Here is a 16,539-nt window from a genome sequence, read left to right as displayed (position 1 = left end):
CAAAACAGTACGAATCGGCAGGTGATTTCTGAAATACGTCACCGCCTATTGTTGTGTAGGAGTGTAGAGTTCCAAATTTGATTTGTAACCACGAATGTATTCCTTAGTCGTCTCGTCTCGTCCCGCAGACGTTTGTCGTACTTGCGCTGTCATATGGACCACGACCCGAGCGGCAGCGAGCGGCAGTCGAGCAAAGTCGGGACAAGTCGGGACGGGGACAGGGACAGGGATAGGAATGGTGCGAATGCACTGCAAACTACGCAGACACCTGGTGTGAGGCGAGGCGAGGCGAGGCGAGGAAGCCCACATCGCTACCAGTGGCGCCCTCCAGCACGACACTGCCACACCCCGCACAGGCCCTCCGCTGAACACCAGGTACAAGATGCGTCCTCCGCTAGTGTCGAAGGCTGCACGCGCCCAGCGAATGACAGGGGGTGCAACGAGCAGCAGTGCGTCTCACACACGCGGCGGTGCGCCCGCCAATTCGGCCGTCGCTCTGCTGGGACGCCGGGCGCGCCTCCCCGCGCCGTCCTCGAGGAACTGGCGGTTGCGGAAGGAAGCGCTTTCGTCAAATGCGGCCGAAAACTAACATTTTGTGTGTTGGGAGAAAAGCCGAACGCGAATTCTGCCGTGCTCCTACATTAGATGAGCGCCAACGGCCATACCATGATGAATACACCGGTTCTCGTCCGATCACCGAAGTTAAGCATCATCGGGCCCGGCTAGTACTTGGATGGGTGACCGCCTGGAAAACCCGGGTGCTGTTGGCTCCCTTCCTTTTGTTTTTTTGTTATGTCGCCAGCCCAATTTTCAAACTACCTTTCTGTTGTGACAAAGATGCTTCCTTAAGCTTTTTAAACTACTGTAATGGTACGAAAATGCAGTAATTACCTCAGTTTGAGGGAGAATGTGCAAACCAAGTTTGCCAAGAAGACTTTGAAAACGACAAAACAGTACGAATCGGCAGGTGATTTCTGAAATACGTCACCGCCTGTTGTTGTGTAGGAGTGTAGAGTTCCAAATTTGATTTGTGACCACGAATGTATTCCTTAGTCGTCTCGTCTCGTCCCGCAGACGTTTGTCGTGCTTGCGCTGTCATATGGACCACGACCCGAGCGGCAGCGAGCGGCAGTCGAGCAAAGTCGGGACAAGTCGAGACGGGGACAGGGACAGGGATAGGAATGGTGCGAATGCACTGCAAACTACGCAGACACCTGGTGTGAGGCGAGGCGAGGCGAGGCGAGGAAGCCCACATCGCTACCAGTGGCGCCCTCCAGCACGACACTGCCACACCCCGCACAGGCCCTCCACTGAACACCAGGGACAAGATGCGTCCTCCGCTAGTGTCGAAGGCTGCACGCGCCCAGCGAATGACAGGGGGTGCAACGAGCAGCAGTGCGTCTCACACACGCGGCGGTGCGCCCGCCAATTCGGCCGTCGCTCTGCTGGGACGCCGGGCGCGCCTCCCCGCGCCGTCCTCGAGGAACTGGCGGTTGCGGAAGGAAGCGCTTTCGTCAAATGCGGCCGAAAACTAACATTTTGTGTGTTGGGAGAAAAGCCGAACGCGAATTCTGCGTGCTCCTACATTAGATAAGGCCAACCGCCATACCATGATGAATACACCGGTTCTCGTCCGATCACCGAAGCTAAGCATCATCGGGCCCGGCTAGTACTTGGATGGGCGACCGCCTGGGAAACCCGGGTGCTGTTGGCTCCCTTCCTTTTGTTTTTTTGTTATGTCGCCAGCCCAATTTTCAAACTACCTTTCTGTTGTGACAAAGATGCTTCCTTAAGCCTTTTAAACTACTGTAATGGTACGAAAATGCAGTAATTACCTCAGTTTGCTGGAGAATGTGGTAACCAAGTTTGCCAAGAAGACTTTGAAAACGACAAAACAGTACGAATCGGCAGGTGATTTCTGAAATACGTCACCGCCTATTGTTGTGTAGGAGTGTAGAGTTCCAAATTTGATTTGTAACCACGAATGTATTCCTTAGTCGTCTCGTCTCGTCCCGCAGACGTTAGTCGTGCTTGCGGTGTCATATGGACCACGACCCGAGCGGCAGCGAGCGGCAACCGAGCAAAGTCGGGACAAGTCGGGACGGGGACAGGGACAGGGATAGGAATGGTGCGAATGCACTGCAAACTACGCAGACACCTGGTGTGAGGCGCGGCGAGGCGAGGAAAGGCGAGGAAGCCCACATCGCTACCAGTGGCGCCCTCCAGCACGACACTGCCACACCCCGCACAGGCCCTCCTCTGAACACCAGGGACAAGATGCGTCCTCCGCTAGTGTCGAAGGCTGCACGCGCCCAGCGAATGACAGGGGGTGCAACGAGCAGCAGTGCGTCTCACACACGCGGCGGTGCGCCCGCCAATTCGGCCGTCGCTCTGCTGGGACGCCGGCCGCGCCTCCCCGCGCCGTCCTCGAGGAACTGGCGGTTGCGGAAGGAAGCGCTTTCGTCAAATGCGGCCGAAAACTAACATTTTGTGTGTTGGGAGAAAAGCCGAACATGAATTCTGCTGTGCTCCTACATTAGATGAGCGCCAACGGCCATAACATGATGAATACACCGGTTCTCGTCCGATCACCGAAGTTAAGCATCATCGGGCCCGGCTAGTACTTGGATGGGTGACCGCCTGGGAAACCCGGGTGCTGTTGGCTCCCTTCCTTTTGTTTTTTTGTTATGTCGCCAGCCCAATTTTCAAACTACCTTTCTGTTGTGACAAAGATGCTTCCTTAAGCCTTTTAAACTACTGTAATGGTACGAAAATGCAGTAATTAACTCAGTTTGAGGGAGAATGAGCTAACCAAGTTTGCCAAGGAGCCTTTGAAAACGACAAAACAGTACGAATCGGCAGGTGATTTCTGAAATACGTCACCGCCTATTGTTGTGTAGGAGTGTAGAGTTCCAAATTTGATTTGTAACCACGAATGTATTCCTTAGTCGTCTCGTCTCGTCCCGCAGACGTTTGTCGTGCTTGCGCTGTCATATGGACCACGACCCGAGCGGCAGCGAGCGGCAGTCGAGCAAAGTCGAGACAAGTCGGGACGGGGACAGGGACAGGGATAGGAATGGTGCGAATGCACTGCAAACTACGCAGACACCTGGTGTGAGGCGAGGTGAGGCGAGGCGAGGCGAGGAAGCCCACATCGCTACCAGTGGCGCCCTCCAGCACGACACTGCCACACCCCGCACAGGCCCTCCGCTGAACACCAGGGACAAGATGCGTCCTCCGCTAGTGTCGAAGGCTGCACGCGCCCAGCGAATGACAGGGGGTGCAACGAGCAGCAGTGCGTCTCACACACGCGGCGGTGCGCCCGCCAATTCGGCCGTCGCTCTGCTGGGACGCCGGGCGCGCCTCCCCGCGCCGTCCTCGAGGAACTGGCGGTTGCGGAAGGAAGCGCTTTAGTCAAATGCGGCCGAAAACTAACATTTTGTGTGTTGGGAGAAAAGCCGAACTCGAATTCTGCCGTGCTCCTACATTAGATGAGCGCCAACGGCCATACCATGATGAATACACCGGTTCTCGTCCGATCACCGAAGTTAAGCATCATCGGGCCCGGCTAGTACTTGGATGGGTGACCGCCTGGGAAACCCGGGTGCTGTTGGCTCCCTTCCTTTTGTTTTTTTGTTATGTCGCCAGCCCAATTTTCAAACTACCTTTCTGTTGTGACAAAGATGCTTCCTTAAGCCTTTTAAACTACTGTAATGGTACGAAAATGCAGTAATTAACTCAGTTTGAGGGAGAATGTGCTAACCAAGTTTGCCAAGGAGACTTTGAAAACGACAAAACAGTACGAATCGGCAGGTGATTTCTGAAATACGTCACCGCCTATTGTTGTGTAGGAGTGTAGAGTTCCAAATTTGATTTGTAACCACGAATGTATTCCTTAGTCGTCTCGTCTCGTCCCGCAGACGTTTGTCGTGCTTGCGCTGTCATATGGACCACGACCCGAGCGGCAGCGAGCGGCAGTCGAGCAAAGTCGGGACAAGTCGGGACGGGGACAGGGACAGGGATAGGAATGGTGCGAATGCACTGCAAACTACGCAGACACCTGGTGTGAGGCGAGGCGAGGCGAGGCGAGGCGAGGCGAGGCGAGGCGAGGAAGCCCACATCGCTACCAGTGGCGCCCTCCAGCACGACACTGCCACACCCCGCACAGGCCCTCCGCTGAACACCAGGGACAAGATGCGTCCTCCGCTAGTGTCGAAGGCTGCACGCGCCCAGCGAATGACAGGGGGTGCAACGAGCAGCAGTGCGTCTCACACACGCGGCGGTGCGCCCGCCAATTCGGCCGTCGCTCTGCTGGGACGCCGGGCGCGCCTCCCCGCGCCGTCCTCGAGGAACTGGCGGTTGCGGAAGGAAGCGCTTTCGTCAAATGCTGCCGAAAACTAACATTTTGTGAGTTGTGAGAAAAGCCGAACGCGAATTCTGCCGTGCTCCTACATTAGATGAGCGCCAACGGCCATACCATGATGAATACACCGGTTCTCGTCCGATCACCGAAGTTAAGCATCATCGGGCCCGGCTAGTACTTGGATGGGTGACCGCCTGGGAAACCCGGGTGCTGTTGGCTCCTTTCCTTTTGTTTTTTTGTTATGTCGCCAGCCCAATTTTCAAACTACCTTTCTGTTGTGACAAAGATGCTTCCTTAAGCCTTTTAAACTACTGTAATGGTACGAAAATGCAGTAATTAACTCAGTTTGAGGGAGAATGTGCTAACCAAGTTTGCCAAGAAGACTTTGAAAACGACAAAACATTACGAATCGGCAGGTGATTTCTGAAATACGTCACCGCCTATTGTTGTGTAGGAGTGTAGAGTTCCAAATTTGATTTGTAACCACGAATGTATTCCTTAGTCGTCTCGTCTCGTCCCGCTGACGTTTGTCGTGCTTGCGCTGTCATATGGACCGCGACCCGAGCGGCAGCGAGCGGCAGTCGAGCAAAGTCGGGACAAGTCGGGACGGGGACAGGGACAGGGATAGGAATGGTGCGAATGCACTGCAAACTACGCAGACACCTGGTGTGAGGCGAGGCGAGGCGAGGCGAGGCGAAGAAGCCCACATCGCTACCAGTGGCGCCCTCCAGCACGACACTGCCACACCCCGCACAGGCCCTCCGCTGAACACCAGGGACAAGATGCGTCCTCCGCTAGTGTCGAAGGCTGCACGCGCCCAGCGAATGACAGGGGGTGCAACGAGCAGCAGTGCGTCTCACACACGCGGCGGTGCGCCCGCCAATTCGGCCGTCGCTCTGATGGGGCGCCGGGCGCGCCTCCCCGCGCCGTCCTCGAGGAACTGGCGGTTGCGGAAGGAAGCGCTTTCGTCAAATGCGGCCGAAAACTAACATTTTGTGTGTTGGGAGAAAAGCCGAACGCGAATTCTGCCGTGCTCCTACATTAGATGAGCGCCAACGGCCATACCATGATAAATACACCGGTTCTCGTCCGATCACCGAAGTTAAGCATCATCGGGCCCGGCTAGTACTTGGATGGGTGACCGCCTGGGAAACCCGGGTGCTGTTGGCTCCCTTCCTATTGTTTTGTTGTTATGTCGCCAGCCCAATTTTCAAACTACCTTTCTGTTGTGACAAAGATGCTTCCTTAAGCCTTTTAAACTACTGTAATGGTACGAAAATGCAGTAATTAACTCAGTTTGAGGGAGAATGTGCTAACCAAGTTTGCCAAGAACACTTTGAAAACGACAAAACATTACGAATCGGCAGGTGATTTCTGAAATACGTCACCGCCTATTGTTGTGTAGGAGTGTAGAGTTCCAAATTTGATTTGTAACCACGAATGTATTCCTTAGTCGTCTCGTCTCGTCCCGCTGACGTTTGTCGTGCTTGCGCTGTCATATGGACCGCGACCCGAGCGGCAGCGAGCGGCAGTCGAGCAAAGTCGGGACAAGTCGGGACGGGGACAGGGACAGGGATAGGAATGGTGCGAATGCACTGCAAACTACGCAGACACCTGGTGTGAGGCGAGGCGAGGCGAGGCGAGGCGAAGAAGCCCACATCGCTACCAGTGGCGCCCTCCAGCACGACACTGCCACACCCCGCACAGGCCCTCCGCTGAACACCAGGGACAAGATGCGTCCTCCGCTAGTGTCGAAGGCTGCACGCGCCCAGCGAATGACAGGGGGTGCAACGAGCAGCAGTGCGTCTCACACACGCGGCGGTGCGCCCGCCAATTCGGCCGTCGCTCTGATGGGGCGCCGGGCGCGCCTCCCCGCGCCGTCCTCGAGGAACTGGCGGTTGCGGAAGGAAGCGCTTTCGTCAAATGCGGCCGAAAACTAACATTTTGTGTGTTGGGAGAAAAGCCGAACGCGAATTCTGCCGTGCTCCTACATTAGATGAGCGCCAACGGCCATAGCATGATGAATACACCGGTTCTCGTCCGATCACCGAAGTTAAGCATCATCGGGCCCGGCTAGTACTTGGATGGGTGACCGCCTGGGAAACCCGTGTGCTGTTGGCTCCCTTCCTTTTGTTTTTTTCTTATGTCGCCAGCCCAATTTTCAAACTACCTTTCTGTTGTGACAAAGATGCTTCCTTAAGCCTTTTAAACTACTGTAATGGTACGAAAATGCAGTAATTAACTCAGTTTGAGGGAGAATGTGCTAACCAAGTTTGCCAAAGAGCCTTTGAAAACGACAAAACAGTACGAATCGGCAGGTGATTTCTGAAATACGTCACCGCCTATTGTTGTGTAGGAGTGTAGAGTTCCAAATTTGATTTGTAACCACGAATGTATTCCTTAGTCGTCTCGTCTCGTCCCGCAGACGTTTGTCGTGCTTGCGCTGTCATATGGACCACGACCCGAGCGGCAGCGAGCGGCAGTCGAGCAAAGTCGGGACAAGTCGGGACGGGGACAGGGACAGGGATAGGAATGGTGCGAATGCACTGCAAACTACGCAGACACCTGGTGTGAGGCGAGGCGAGGCGAGGCGAGGCGAGGAAGCCCACATCGCTACCCGTGGCGCCTTCCAGCACGACACTGCCACACCCCGCACAGGCCCTCCGCTGAACACCAGGGACAAGATGCGTCCTCCGCTAGTGTCGAAGGCTGCACGCGCCCAGCGAATGACAGGGGGTGCAACGAGCAGCAGTGCGTCTCACACACGCGGCGGTGCGCCCGCCAATTCGGCCGTCGCTCTGCTGGGACGCCGGGCGCGCCTCCCCGCGCCGTCCTCGAGGAACTGGCGGTTGCGGAAGGAAGCGCTTTCGTCAAATGCGGCCGAAAACTAACATTTTGTGTGTTGGGAGAAAAGCCGAACGCGAATTCTGCCGTGCTCCTACATTAGATGAGCGCCAACGGCCATACCATGATGAATACACCGGTTCTCGTCCGATCACCGAGGTTAAGCATCATCGGGCCCGGCTAGTACTTGGATGGGTGACCGCCTGGGAAACCCGGGTGCTGTTGGCTCCCTTCCTTTTGTTTTTTTGTTATGTCGCCAGCCCAATTTTCAAACTACCTTTCTGTTGTGACAAAGATGCTTCCTTAAGCCTTTTAAACTACTGTAATGGTACGAAAATGCAGTAATTAACTCAGTTTGAGGGAGAATGTGCTAACCAAGTTTGCCAAGAAGACTTTGAAAACGACAAAACAGTACGAATCGGCAGGTGATTTCTGAAATACGTCACCGCCTATTGTTGTGTAGGAGTGTAGAGTTCCAAATTTGATTTGTAACCACGAATGTATTCCTTAGTCGTCTCGTCTCGTCCCGCAGACGTTTGTCGTGCTTGCGCTGTCATATGGACCGCGACCCGAGCGGCAGCGAGCGGCAGTCGAGCAAAGTCGGGACAAGTCGGGACGGGGACAGGGACAGGGATAGGAATGGTGCGAATGCACTGCAAACTACGCAGACACCTGGTGTGAGGCGAGGCGAGGCGAGGCGAGGCGAGGAAGCCCACATCGCTACCAGTGGCGCCCTCCAGCACGACACTGCCACACCCCGCACAGGCCCTCCGCTGAACACCAGGGACAAGATGCGTCCTCCGCTAGTGTCGAAGGCTGCACGCGCCCAGCGAATGACAGGGGGTGCAACGAGCAGCAGTGCGTCTCACACACGCGGCGGTGCGCCCGCCAATTCGGCCGTCGCTCTGCTGGGACGCCGGGCGCGCCTCCCCGCGCCGTCCTCGAGGAACTGGCGGTTGCGGAAGGAAGCGCTTTCGTCAAATGCGGCCGAAAACTAACATTTTGTGTGTTGGGAGAAAAGCCGAACGCGAATTCTGCCGTGCTCCTACATTAGATGAGCGCCAACGGCCATACCATGATGAATACACCGGTTCTCGTCCGATCACCGAAGTTAAGCATCATCGGGCCCGGCTAGTACTTGGATGGGTGACCGCCTGGGAAACCCGTGTGCTGTTGGCTCCCTTCCTGTTTTTTTTTTGTTATGTCGCCAGCCCAATTTTCAAACTACCTTTCTGTTGTGACAAAGATGCTTCCTTAAGCCTTTTAAACTACTGTAATGGTACGAAAATGCAGTAATTAACTCAGTTTGAGGGAGAATGTGCTAACCAAGTTTGCCAAGAAGACTTTGAAAACGACAAAACAGTACGAATCGGCAGGTGATTTCTGAAATACGTCACCGCCTATTGTTGTGTAGGAGTGTAGAGTTCCAAATTTGATTTGTAACCACGAATGTATTCCTTAGTCGTCTCGTCTCGTCCCGCAGACGTTTGTTGTGCTTGCGCTGTCATATGGACCACGACCCGAGCGGCAGCGAGCGGCAGTCGAGCAAAGTCGGGACAAGTCGGGACGGGGACAGGGACAGGGATAGGAATGGTGCGAATGCACTGCAAACTACGCAGACACCTGGTGTGAGGCGAGGCGAGGCGAGGCGAGGAAGCCCACATCGCTACCAGTGGCGCCCTCCAGCACGACACTGCCACACCCCGCACAGGCCCTCCGCTGAACACCAGGGACAAGATGCGTCCTCCGCTAGTGTCGAAGGCTGCACGCGCCCAGCGAATGACAGGGGGTGCAACGAGCAGCAGTGCGTCTCACACACGCGGCGGTGCGCCCGCCAATTCGGCCGTCGCTCTGCTGGGACGCCGGGCGCGCCTCCCCGCGCCGTCCTCGAGGAACTGGCGGTTGCGGAAGGAAGCGCTTTCGTCAAATGCGGCCGAAAACTAACATTTTGTGTGTTGGGAGAAAAGCCGAACGCGAATTCTGCCGTGCTCCTACATTAGATGAGCGCCAACGGCCATACCATGATGAATACACCGGTTCTCGTCCAATCACCGAAGTAAAGCATCATCGGGCCCGGCTAGTACTTGGATGGGTGACCGCCTGGGAAACCCGTGTGCTGTTGGCTCCCTTCCTGTTTTTTCTTTGTATGTCGCCAGCCCAATTTTCAAACTACCTTTCTGTTGTGACAAAGATGCTTCCTTAAGCCTTTTAAACTACTGTAATGGTACGAAAATGCAGTAATTAACTCAGTTTGAGGGAGAATGTGCTAACCAAGTTTGCCAAGGAGACTTTGAAAACGACAAAACAGTACGAATCGGCAGGTGATTTCTGAAATACGTCACCGCCTATTGTTGTGTAGGAGTGTAGAGTTCCAAATTTGATTTGTAACCACGAATGTATTCCTTAGTCGTCTCGTCTCGTCCCGCAGACGTTTGTCGTGCTTGCGCTGTCATATGGACCACGACCCGAGCGGCAGCGAGCGGCAGTCGAGCAAAGTCGGGGCAAGTCGGGACGGGGACAGGGACAGGGATAGGAATGGTGCGAATGCACTGCAAACTACGCAGACACCTGGTGTGAGGCGAGGCTAGGCGAGGCGAGGAAGCCCACATCGCTACCAGTGGCGCCCTCCAGCACGACACTGCCACACCCCGCACAGGCCCTCCGCTGAACACCAGGGACAAGATGCGTCCTCCGCTAGTGTCGAAGGCTGCACGCGCCCAGCGAATGACAGGGGGTGCAACGAGCAGCAGTGCGTCTCACACACGCGGCGGTGCGCCCGCCAATTCGGCCGTCGCTCTGCTGGGACGCCGGGCGCACCTCCCCGCGCCGTCCTCGAGGAACTGGCGGTTGCGGAAGGAAGCGCTTTCGTCAAATGCGGCCGAAAACTAACATTTTGTGTGTTGGGAGAAAAGCCGAACGCGAATTCTGCCGTGCTCCTACATTAGATGAGCGCCAACGGCCATACCATGATGAATACACCGGTTCTCGTCCGATCACCGAAGTTAAGCATCATCGGGCCCGGCTAGTACTTGGATGGGTGACCGCCTGGGAAACCCGGGTGTTGTTGGCTCCCTTCCTTTTGTTTTTTTGTTATGTCGCCAGCCCAATTTTCAAACTACCTTTCTGTTGTGACAAAGATGCTTCCTTAAGCCTTTTAAACTACTGTAATGGTACGAAAATGCAGTAATTAACTCAGTTTGAGGGAGAATGTGCTAACCAAGTTTGCCAAGGAGACTTTGAAAATGACAAAACAGTACGAATCGGCAGGTGATTTCTGAAATACGTCACCGCCTATTGTTGTGTAGGAGTGTAGAGTTCCAAATTTGATTTGTAACCACGAATGTATTCCTTAGTCGTCTCGTCTCGTCCCGCAGACGTTTGTCGTGCTTGCGCTGTCATATGGACCACGACCCGAGCGGCAGCGAGCGGAAGTCAAGCAAAGTCGGGACAAGTCGGGACGGGGATAGGGACAGGGATAGGAATGGTGCGAATGCACTGCAAACTACGCAGACACCTGGTGTGAGGCGAGGCGAGGCGAGGCGAGGCGAGGAAGCCCACATCGCTACCAGTGGCGCCCTCCAGCACGACACTGCCACACCCCGCACAGGCCCTCCGCTGAACACCAGGGACAAGATGCGTCCTCCGCTAGTGTCGAAGGCTGCACGCGCCCAGCGAATGACAGGGGGTGCAACGAGCAGCAGTGCGTCTCACACACGCGGCGGTGCGCCCGCCAATTCGGCCGTCGCTCTGCTGGGACGCCGGGCGCGCCTCCCCGCGCCGTCCTCGAGGAACTGGCGGTTGCGGAAGGAAGCGCTTTCGTCAAATGCGGCCGAAAACTAACATTTTGTGTGTTGGGAGAAAAGCCGAACGCGAATTCTGCCGTGCTCCTACATTAGATGAGCGCCAACGGCCATACCATGATGAATACACCGGTTCTCGTCCGATCACCGAAGTTAAGCATCATCGGGCCCGGCTAGTACTTGGATGGGTGACCGCCTGGGAAACCCGGGTGCTGTTGGCTCCCTTCCTTTTGTTTTTTTGTTATGTCACCAGCCCAATTTTCAAACTACCTTTCTGTTGTGACAAAGATGCTTCCTTAAGCCTTTTAAACTACTGTAATGGTACGAAAATGCAGTAATTAACTCAGTTTGAGGGAGAATGTGCTAACCAAGTTTGCCAAGAAGACTTTGAAAACGACAAAACAGTACGAATCGGCAGACGATTTCTGAAATACGTCACCGCCTATTGTTGTGTAGGAGTGTAGAGTTCCAAATTTGATTTGTAACCACGAATGTAATCCTTAGTCGTCTCGTCTCGTCCCGCAGACGTTTGTCGTGCATGCGCTGTCATATGGACCACGACCCGAGCGGCAGCGAGCGGCAGTCGAGCAAAGTCGGGACAAGTCGGGACGGGGACAGGGACAGGGATAGGAATGGTGAGAATGCACTGCAAACTACGCAGACACCTGGTGTGAGGAGAGGCGAGGCGAGGCGAGGCGAGGAAGCCCACATCGCTACCAGTGGCGCCCTCCAGCACGACACTGCCACACCCCGCACAGGCCCTCCGCTGAACACCAGGGACAAGATGCGTCCTCCGCTAGTGTCGAAGGCTGCACGCGCCCAGCGAATGACAGGGGGTGCAACGAGCAGCAGTGCGTCTCACACACGCGGCGGTGCGCCCGCCAATTCGGCCGTCGCTCTGCTGGGACGCCGGGCGCGCCTCCCCGCGCCGTCCTCGAGGAACTGGCGGTTGCGGAAGGAAGCGCTTTCGTCAAATGCGGCCGAAAACTAACATTTTGTGTGTTGGGAGAAAAGCCGAACGCGAATTCTGTCGTGCTCCTACATTTGATGAGCGCCAACGGCCATACCATGATGAATACACCGGTTCTCGTCCGATTACCGAAGTTAAGCATCATCGGGCCCGGCTAGTACTTGGATGGGTGACCGCCTGGAAAACCCGGGTGCTGTTGGCTCCCTTCCTTTTGTTTTTTTGTTATGTCGCCAGCCCAATTTTCAAACTACCTTTCTGTTGTGACAAAGATGCTTCCTTAAGCCATTTAAACTGCTGTAATGGTACGAAAATGCAGTAATTAACTCAGTTTGAGAGAGAATGTGCTAACCAAGTTTGCCAAGGAGCCTTTGAAAACGACAAAACAGTACGAATCGGCAGGTGATTTCTGAAATACGTCACCGCCTATTTTTGTGTAGGAGTGTAGAGTTCCAAATTTGATTTGTAACCACGAATGTATTCCTTAGTCGTCTCGTCTCGTCCCGCAGACGTTTGTCGTGCTTGCGCTGTCATATGGACCACGACCCGAGCGGCAGCCGAGCAAAGTCGAAACAAGTCGGGACGGGGACAGGGACAGGGATAGGAATGGTGCGAATGCACTGCAAACTACGCAGACACCTGGTGTGAGGCGAGGCGAGGAAGCCCACATCGCTACCAGTGGCGCCCTCCAGCACGACACTGCCACACCCCGCACAGGCCCTCCGCTGAACACCAGGGACAAGATGCGTCCTCCGCTAGTGTCGAAGGCTGCACGCGCCCAGCGAATGACAGGGGTGCAACGAGCAGCAGTGCGTCTCACACACGCGGCGGTGCGCCCGCCAATTCGGCCGTCGCTCTGCTGGGACGCCGGGCGCGCCTCCCCGCGCCGTCCTCGAGGAACTGGCGGTTGCGGAAGGAAGCGCTTTCGTCAAATGCGGCCGAAAACTAACATTTTGTGTGTTGGGAGAAAAGCCGAACGCGAATTCTGCCGTGCTCCTACATTAGATGAGCGCCAACGGCCATACCATGATGAATACACCGGTTCTCGCCCGATCACCGACGTTAAGCATCATCGGGCCCGGCTAGTACTTAGATGGGTGACCGCCTGGGAAACCCGGGTGCTGTTGGCTCCCTTCCTTTTGTTTTTTTGTTATGTCGCCAGCCCAATTTTCAAACTACCTTTCTGTTGTGACAAAGATGCTTCCTTAAGCCTTTTAAACTGCTGTAATGGTACGAAAATGCAGTAATTAACTCAGTTTGAGAGAGAATGTGCTAACCAAGTTTGCCAAGGAGCCTTTGAAAACGACAAAACAGTACGAATCGGCAGGTGATTTCTGAAATACGTCACCGCCTATTGTTGTGTAGGAGTGTAGAGTTCCAAATTTGATTTGTAACCACGAATGTATTCCTTAGTCGTCTCGTCTCGTCCCGCAGACGTTTGTCGTGCTTGCGCTGTCATATGGACCACGACCCGAGCGGCAGCGAGCGGCAGTCGAGCAAAGTCGGGACAAGTCGGGACGGGGACGGAGACAGGGATAGGAATGGTGCGAATGCACTGCAAACTACGCAGACACCTGGTGTGAGGCGAGGCGAGGCGAGGCGAGGAAGCCCACATCGCTACCAGTGGCGCCCTCCAGCACGACACTGCCACACCCCGCACAGGCCCTCCGCTGGACACCAGGGACAAGATGCGTCCTCCGCTAGTGTCGAAGGCTGCACGCGCCCAGCGAATGACAGGGGGTGCACGAGCAGCAGTGCGTCTCACACACGCGGCGGTGCGCCCGCCAATTCGGCCGTCGCTCTGCTGGGACGCCGGGCGCGCCTCCCCGCGCCGTCCTCGAGGAACTGGCGGTTGCGGAAGGAAGCGCTTTCGTCAAATGCGGCCGAAAACTAACATTTTGTGTGTTGGGAGAAAAGCCGAACGCGAATTCTGCCGTGCTCCTACATTAGATGAGCGCCAACGGCCATACCATGATGAATACACCGGTTCTCGTCCGATCACCGAAGTTAAGCATCATCGGGCCCGGCTAGTACTTGGATGGGTGACCGCCTGGGAAACCCGTGTGCTGTTGGCTCCCTTCCTTTTGTTTTTTTCTTATGTCGCCAGCCCAATTTTCAAACTACCTTTCTGTTGTGACAAAGATGCTTCTTTAAGCCTTTTAAACTACTGTAATGGTACGAAAATGCAGTAATTAACTCAGTTTGAGGGAGAATGTGCTAACCAAGTTTGCCAAGAAGACTTTGAAAACGACAAAACAGTACGAATCGGCAGGTGATTTCTGAAATACGTCACCGCCTATTGTTGTGTAGGAGTGTAGAGTTCCAAATTTGATTAGTAACCACGAATGTATTCCTTAGTCGTCTCGTCTCGTCCCGCAGACGTTTGTCGTGCTTGCGCTGTCATATGGACCACGACCCGAGCGGCAGCGAGCGGCAGTCGAGCAAAGTCGGGACAAGTCGGGACGGGGACAGGGACAGGGATAGGAAAGGTGGGAATGCACTACAAACTACGCAGATACCTGGTGTGAGGCAAGGCGAGGCGAGGCGAGGCGAGGAAGCCCACATCGCTACCAGTGGCGCCCTCCAGCACGACACTGCCACACCCCGCACAGGCCCTCCGCTGAACACCAGGGACAAGATGCGTCCTCCGCTAGTGTCGAAGGCTGCACGCGCCCAGCGAATGACAGGGGGTGCAACGAGCAGCAGAGCGTCTCACACACGCGGCGGTGCGCCCGCCAATTCGACCGTCGCTCTGCTGGGACGCCGGGCGCGCCTCCCCGCGCCGTCCTCGAGGAACTGGCGGTTGCGGAAGGAAGCGCTTTCGTCAAATGCGGCCGAAAACTAACATTTTGTGTGTTGGGAGAAAAGCCGAACGCGAATTCTGCCGTGCTCCTACATTAGATGAGCGCCAACGGCCATACCATGATGAATACACCGGTTCTCGTCCGATTACCGAAGTTAAGCATCATCGGGCCCGGCTTGTACTTGGATGGATGACCGCCTGGGAAACCCGGGAGCTGTTGGCTCCCTTCCTTTTGTTTTTTTGTTATGTCGCCAGCCCAATTTTCAAACTACCTTTCTGTTGTGACAAAGATGCTTCCTTAAGCCTTTTAAACTACTGTAATGGTACGAAAATGCAGTAATTAACTCAGTTTGAGGGAGAATGTGCTAACCAAGTTTGCCAAGAAGACTTTGAAAACGACAAAACAGTACGAATCGGCAGGTGATTTCTGAAATACGTCACCGCCTATTGTTGTGTAGGAGTGTAGAGTTCCAAATTTGATTTGTAACCACGAATGTATTCCTTAGTCGTCTCGTCTCGTCCCGCAGACGTTTGTCGTGCTTGCGCTGTCATATGGACCACGACCCGAGCGGCAGCGAGCGGCAGTCGAGCAAAGTCGGGACAAGTCGGGACGGGGACAGGGACAGGGATAGGAATGGTGCGAATGCACTGGTGTGAGGCGAGGCGAGGCGAGGCGAGGCGAGGCGAGGCGAGGCGAGGCGAGGAAGCCCACATCGCTACCAGTGGCGCCCTCCAGCACGACACTGCCACACCCCGCACAGGCCCTCCGCTGAACACCAGGGACAAGATGCGTCCTCCGCTAGTGTCGAAGGCTGCACGCGCCCAGCGAATGACAGGGGGTGCAACGAGCAGCAGTGCGTCTCACACACGCGGCGGTGCGCCCGCCAATTCGGCCGTCGCTCTGCTGGGACGCCGGGCGCGCCTCCCCGATCCGTCCTCGAGGAACTGGCGGTTGCGGAAGGAAGCGCTTTCGTCAAATGCGGCCGAAAACTAACATTTTGTGTGTTGGGAGAAAAGCCGAACGCGAATTCTGCCGCGCTCCTACATTAGATGAGCGCCAACGGCCATACCATGATGAATACACCGGTTCTCGTCCGATCACCGAAGTTAAGCATCATCGGGCCCGGCTAGTACTTGGATGGGTGACCGCCTGGGAAACCCGGGTGCTGTTGGCTCCCTTCCTTTTGTTTTTTGTTATGTCGCCAGTCCAATTTTCAAACTACCTTTCTGTTGTGACAAAGATGCTTCCTTAAGCCTTTTAAACGACTGTAATGGTACGAAAATGCAGTAATTAACTCAGTTTGAGGGAGAATGTGCTAACCAAGTTTGCCAAGAAGACTTTGAAAACGATAAAACAGTACGAATCGGCAGGTGATTTCTGAAATACGTCACCGCCTATTGTTGTGTAGGAGTGTAGAGTTCCAAATTTGATTGGTAACCACGAATTTATTCCTTAGTCGTCTCGTCTCGTCTCGTCCCGCAGACGTTTGTCGTGCTTGCGCTGTCATATGGACCACGACCCGAGCGGCAGCGAGCGGCAGTCGAGCAAAGTCGGGACAAGTCGGGACGGGGACAGGGACAGGGATAGGAATGGTGCGAATGCACTGCAAACTACGCAGACACCTGGTGTGAGGCGAGGCGAGGCGAGGCGAGGCAAGGAAGCCCACATCGCTACCAGTGGCTCCCTCCAGCACGACACTGCCACACCCCGCACAGGCCCTCCGCTGAACACCAGGGACAAGATGCGTCCTCCGCTAGTGTC

General features: G+C 55.3%; 17 non-coding genes across 17 annotated transcripts; all 17 read left to right on the top strand.

Annotated features, from left to right (window-relative positions):
• Positions 1–651: 651 nt before the first annotated feature.
• On the top strand, positions 652–770 carry LOC126186439 (5S ribosomal RNA). Its single transcript, XR_007537533.1, has one exon. It is a non-coding gene; the product is annotated as a 5S ribosomal RNA (ribosomal RNA).
• Positions 771–1,595: 825 nt separating this feature from the next.
• On the top strand, positions 1,596–1,714 carry LOC126185260 (5S ribosomal RNA). Its single transcript, XR_007537022.1, has one exon. It is a non-coding gene; the product is annotated as a 5S ribosomal RNA (ribosomal RNA).
• Positions 1,715–2,546: 832 nt separating this feature from the next.
• Positions 2,547–2,665, top strand: LOC126186513 (5S ribosomal RNA). The gene has a single exon (XR_007537603.1). It is a non-coding gene; the product is annotated as a 5S ribosomal RNA (ribosomal RNA).
• Positions 2,666–3,497: 832 nt separating this feature from the next.
• On the top strand, positions 3,498–3,616 carry LOC126185824 (5S ribosomal RNA). The gene has a single exon (XR_007537221.1). It is a non-coding gene; the product is annotated as a 5S ribosomal RNA (ribosomal RNA).
• Positions 3,617–4,463: 847 nt separating this feature from the next.
• LOC126185812 (5S ribosomal RNA) lies at positions 4,464–4,582 on the top strand. The gene has a single exon (XR_007537220.1). It is a non-coding gene; the product is annotated as a 5S ribosomal RNA (ribosomal RNA).
• Positions 4,583–5,414: 832 nt separating this feature from the next.
• LOC126186416 (5S ribosomal RNA) lies at positions 5,415–5,533 on the top strand. Its single transcript, XR_007537510.1, has one exon. It is a non-coding gene; the product is annotated as a 5S ribosomal RNA (ribosomal RNA).
• An 832-nt stretch (positions 5,534–6,365) lies between these two features.
• Positions 6,366–6,484, top strand: LOC126185326 (5S ribosomal RNA). Its single transcript, XR_007537086.1, has one exon. It is a non-coding gene; the product is annotated as a 5S ribosomal RNA (ribosomal RNA).
• An 832-nt stretch (positions 6,485–7,316) lies between these two features.
• On the top strand, positions 7,317–7,435 carry LOC126186415 (5S ribosomal RNA). Its single transcript, XR_007537509.1, has one exon. It is a non-coding gene; the product is annotated as a 5S ribosomal RNA (ribosomal RNA).
• An 832-nt stretch (positions 7,436–8,267) lies between these two features.
• On the top strand, positions 8,268–8,386 carry LOC126186482 (5S ribosomal RNA). Its single transcript, XR_007537574.1, has one exon. It is a non-coding gene; the product is annotated as a 5S ribosomal RNA (ribosomal RNA).
• Positions 8,387–9,213: 827 nt separating this feature from the next.
• On the top strand, positions 9,214–9,332 carry LOC126185363 (5S ribosomal RNA). The gene has a single exon (XR_007537121.1). It is a non-coding gene; the product is annotated as a 5S ribosomal RNA (ribosomal RNA).
• Positions 9,333–10,158: 826 nt separating this feature from the next.
• LOC126186291 (5S ribosomal RNA) lies at positions 10,159–10,277 on the top strand. Its single transcript, XR_007537390.1, has one exon. It is a non-coding gene; the product is annotated as a 5S ribosomal RNA (ribosomal RNA).
• An 832-nt stretch (positions 10,278–11,109) lies between these two features.
• LOC126185801 (5S ribosomal RNA) lies at positions 11,110–11,228 on the top strand. The gene has a single exon (XR_007537219.1). It is a non-coding gene; the product is annotated as a 5S ribosomal RNA (ribosomal RNA).
• Positions 11,229–12,060: 832 nt separating this feature from the next.
• Positions 12,061–12,179, top strand: LOC126185246 (5S ribosomal RNA). The gene has a single exon (XR_007537008.1). It is a non-coding gene; the product is annotated as a 5S ribosomal RNA (ribosomal RNA).
• An 806-nt stretch (positions 12,180–12,985) lies between these two features.
• On the top strand, positions 12,986–13,104 carry LOC126185269 (5S ribosomal RNA). The gene has a single exon (XR_007537031.1). It is a non-coding gene; the product is annotated as a 5S ribosomal RNA (ribosomal RNA).
• An 826-nt stretch (positions 13,105–13,930) lies between these two features.
• Positions 13,931–14,049, top strand: LOC126186481 (5S ribosomal RNA). Its single transcript, XR_007537573.1, has one exon. It is a non-coding gene; the product is annotated as a 5S ribosomal RNA (ribosomal RNA).
• Positions 14,050–14,881: 832 nt separating this feature from the next.
• LOC126185348 (5S ribosomal RNA) lies at positions 14,882–15,000 on the top strand. The gene has a single exon (XR_007537108.1). It is a non-coding gene; the product is annotated as a 5S ribosomal RNA (ribosomal RNA).
• Positions 15,001–15,833: 833 nt separating this feature from the next.
• LOC126185789 (5S ribosomal RNA) lies at positions 15,834–15,952 on the top strand. Its single transcript, XR_007537218.1, has one exon. It is a non-coding gene; the product is annotated as a 5S ribosomal RNA (ribosomal RNA).
• The last annotated feature ends 587 nt before the right edge of the window (positions 15,953–16,539 follow it).

Source organism: Schistocerca cancellata, chromosome 4 (assembly GCF_023864275.1).
Source record: "Schistocerca cancellata isolate TAMUIC-IGC-003103 chromosome 4, iqSchCanc2.1, whole genome shotgun sequence".
NCBI lineage: Eukaryota > Metazoa > Arthropoda > Insecta > Orthoptera > Acrididae > Schistocerca > Schistocerca cancellata.
Note: the sequence above shows the minus strand (reverse complement) of the source record. Positions and strands in the feature narration are given on the sequence as shown.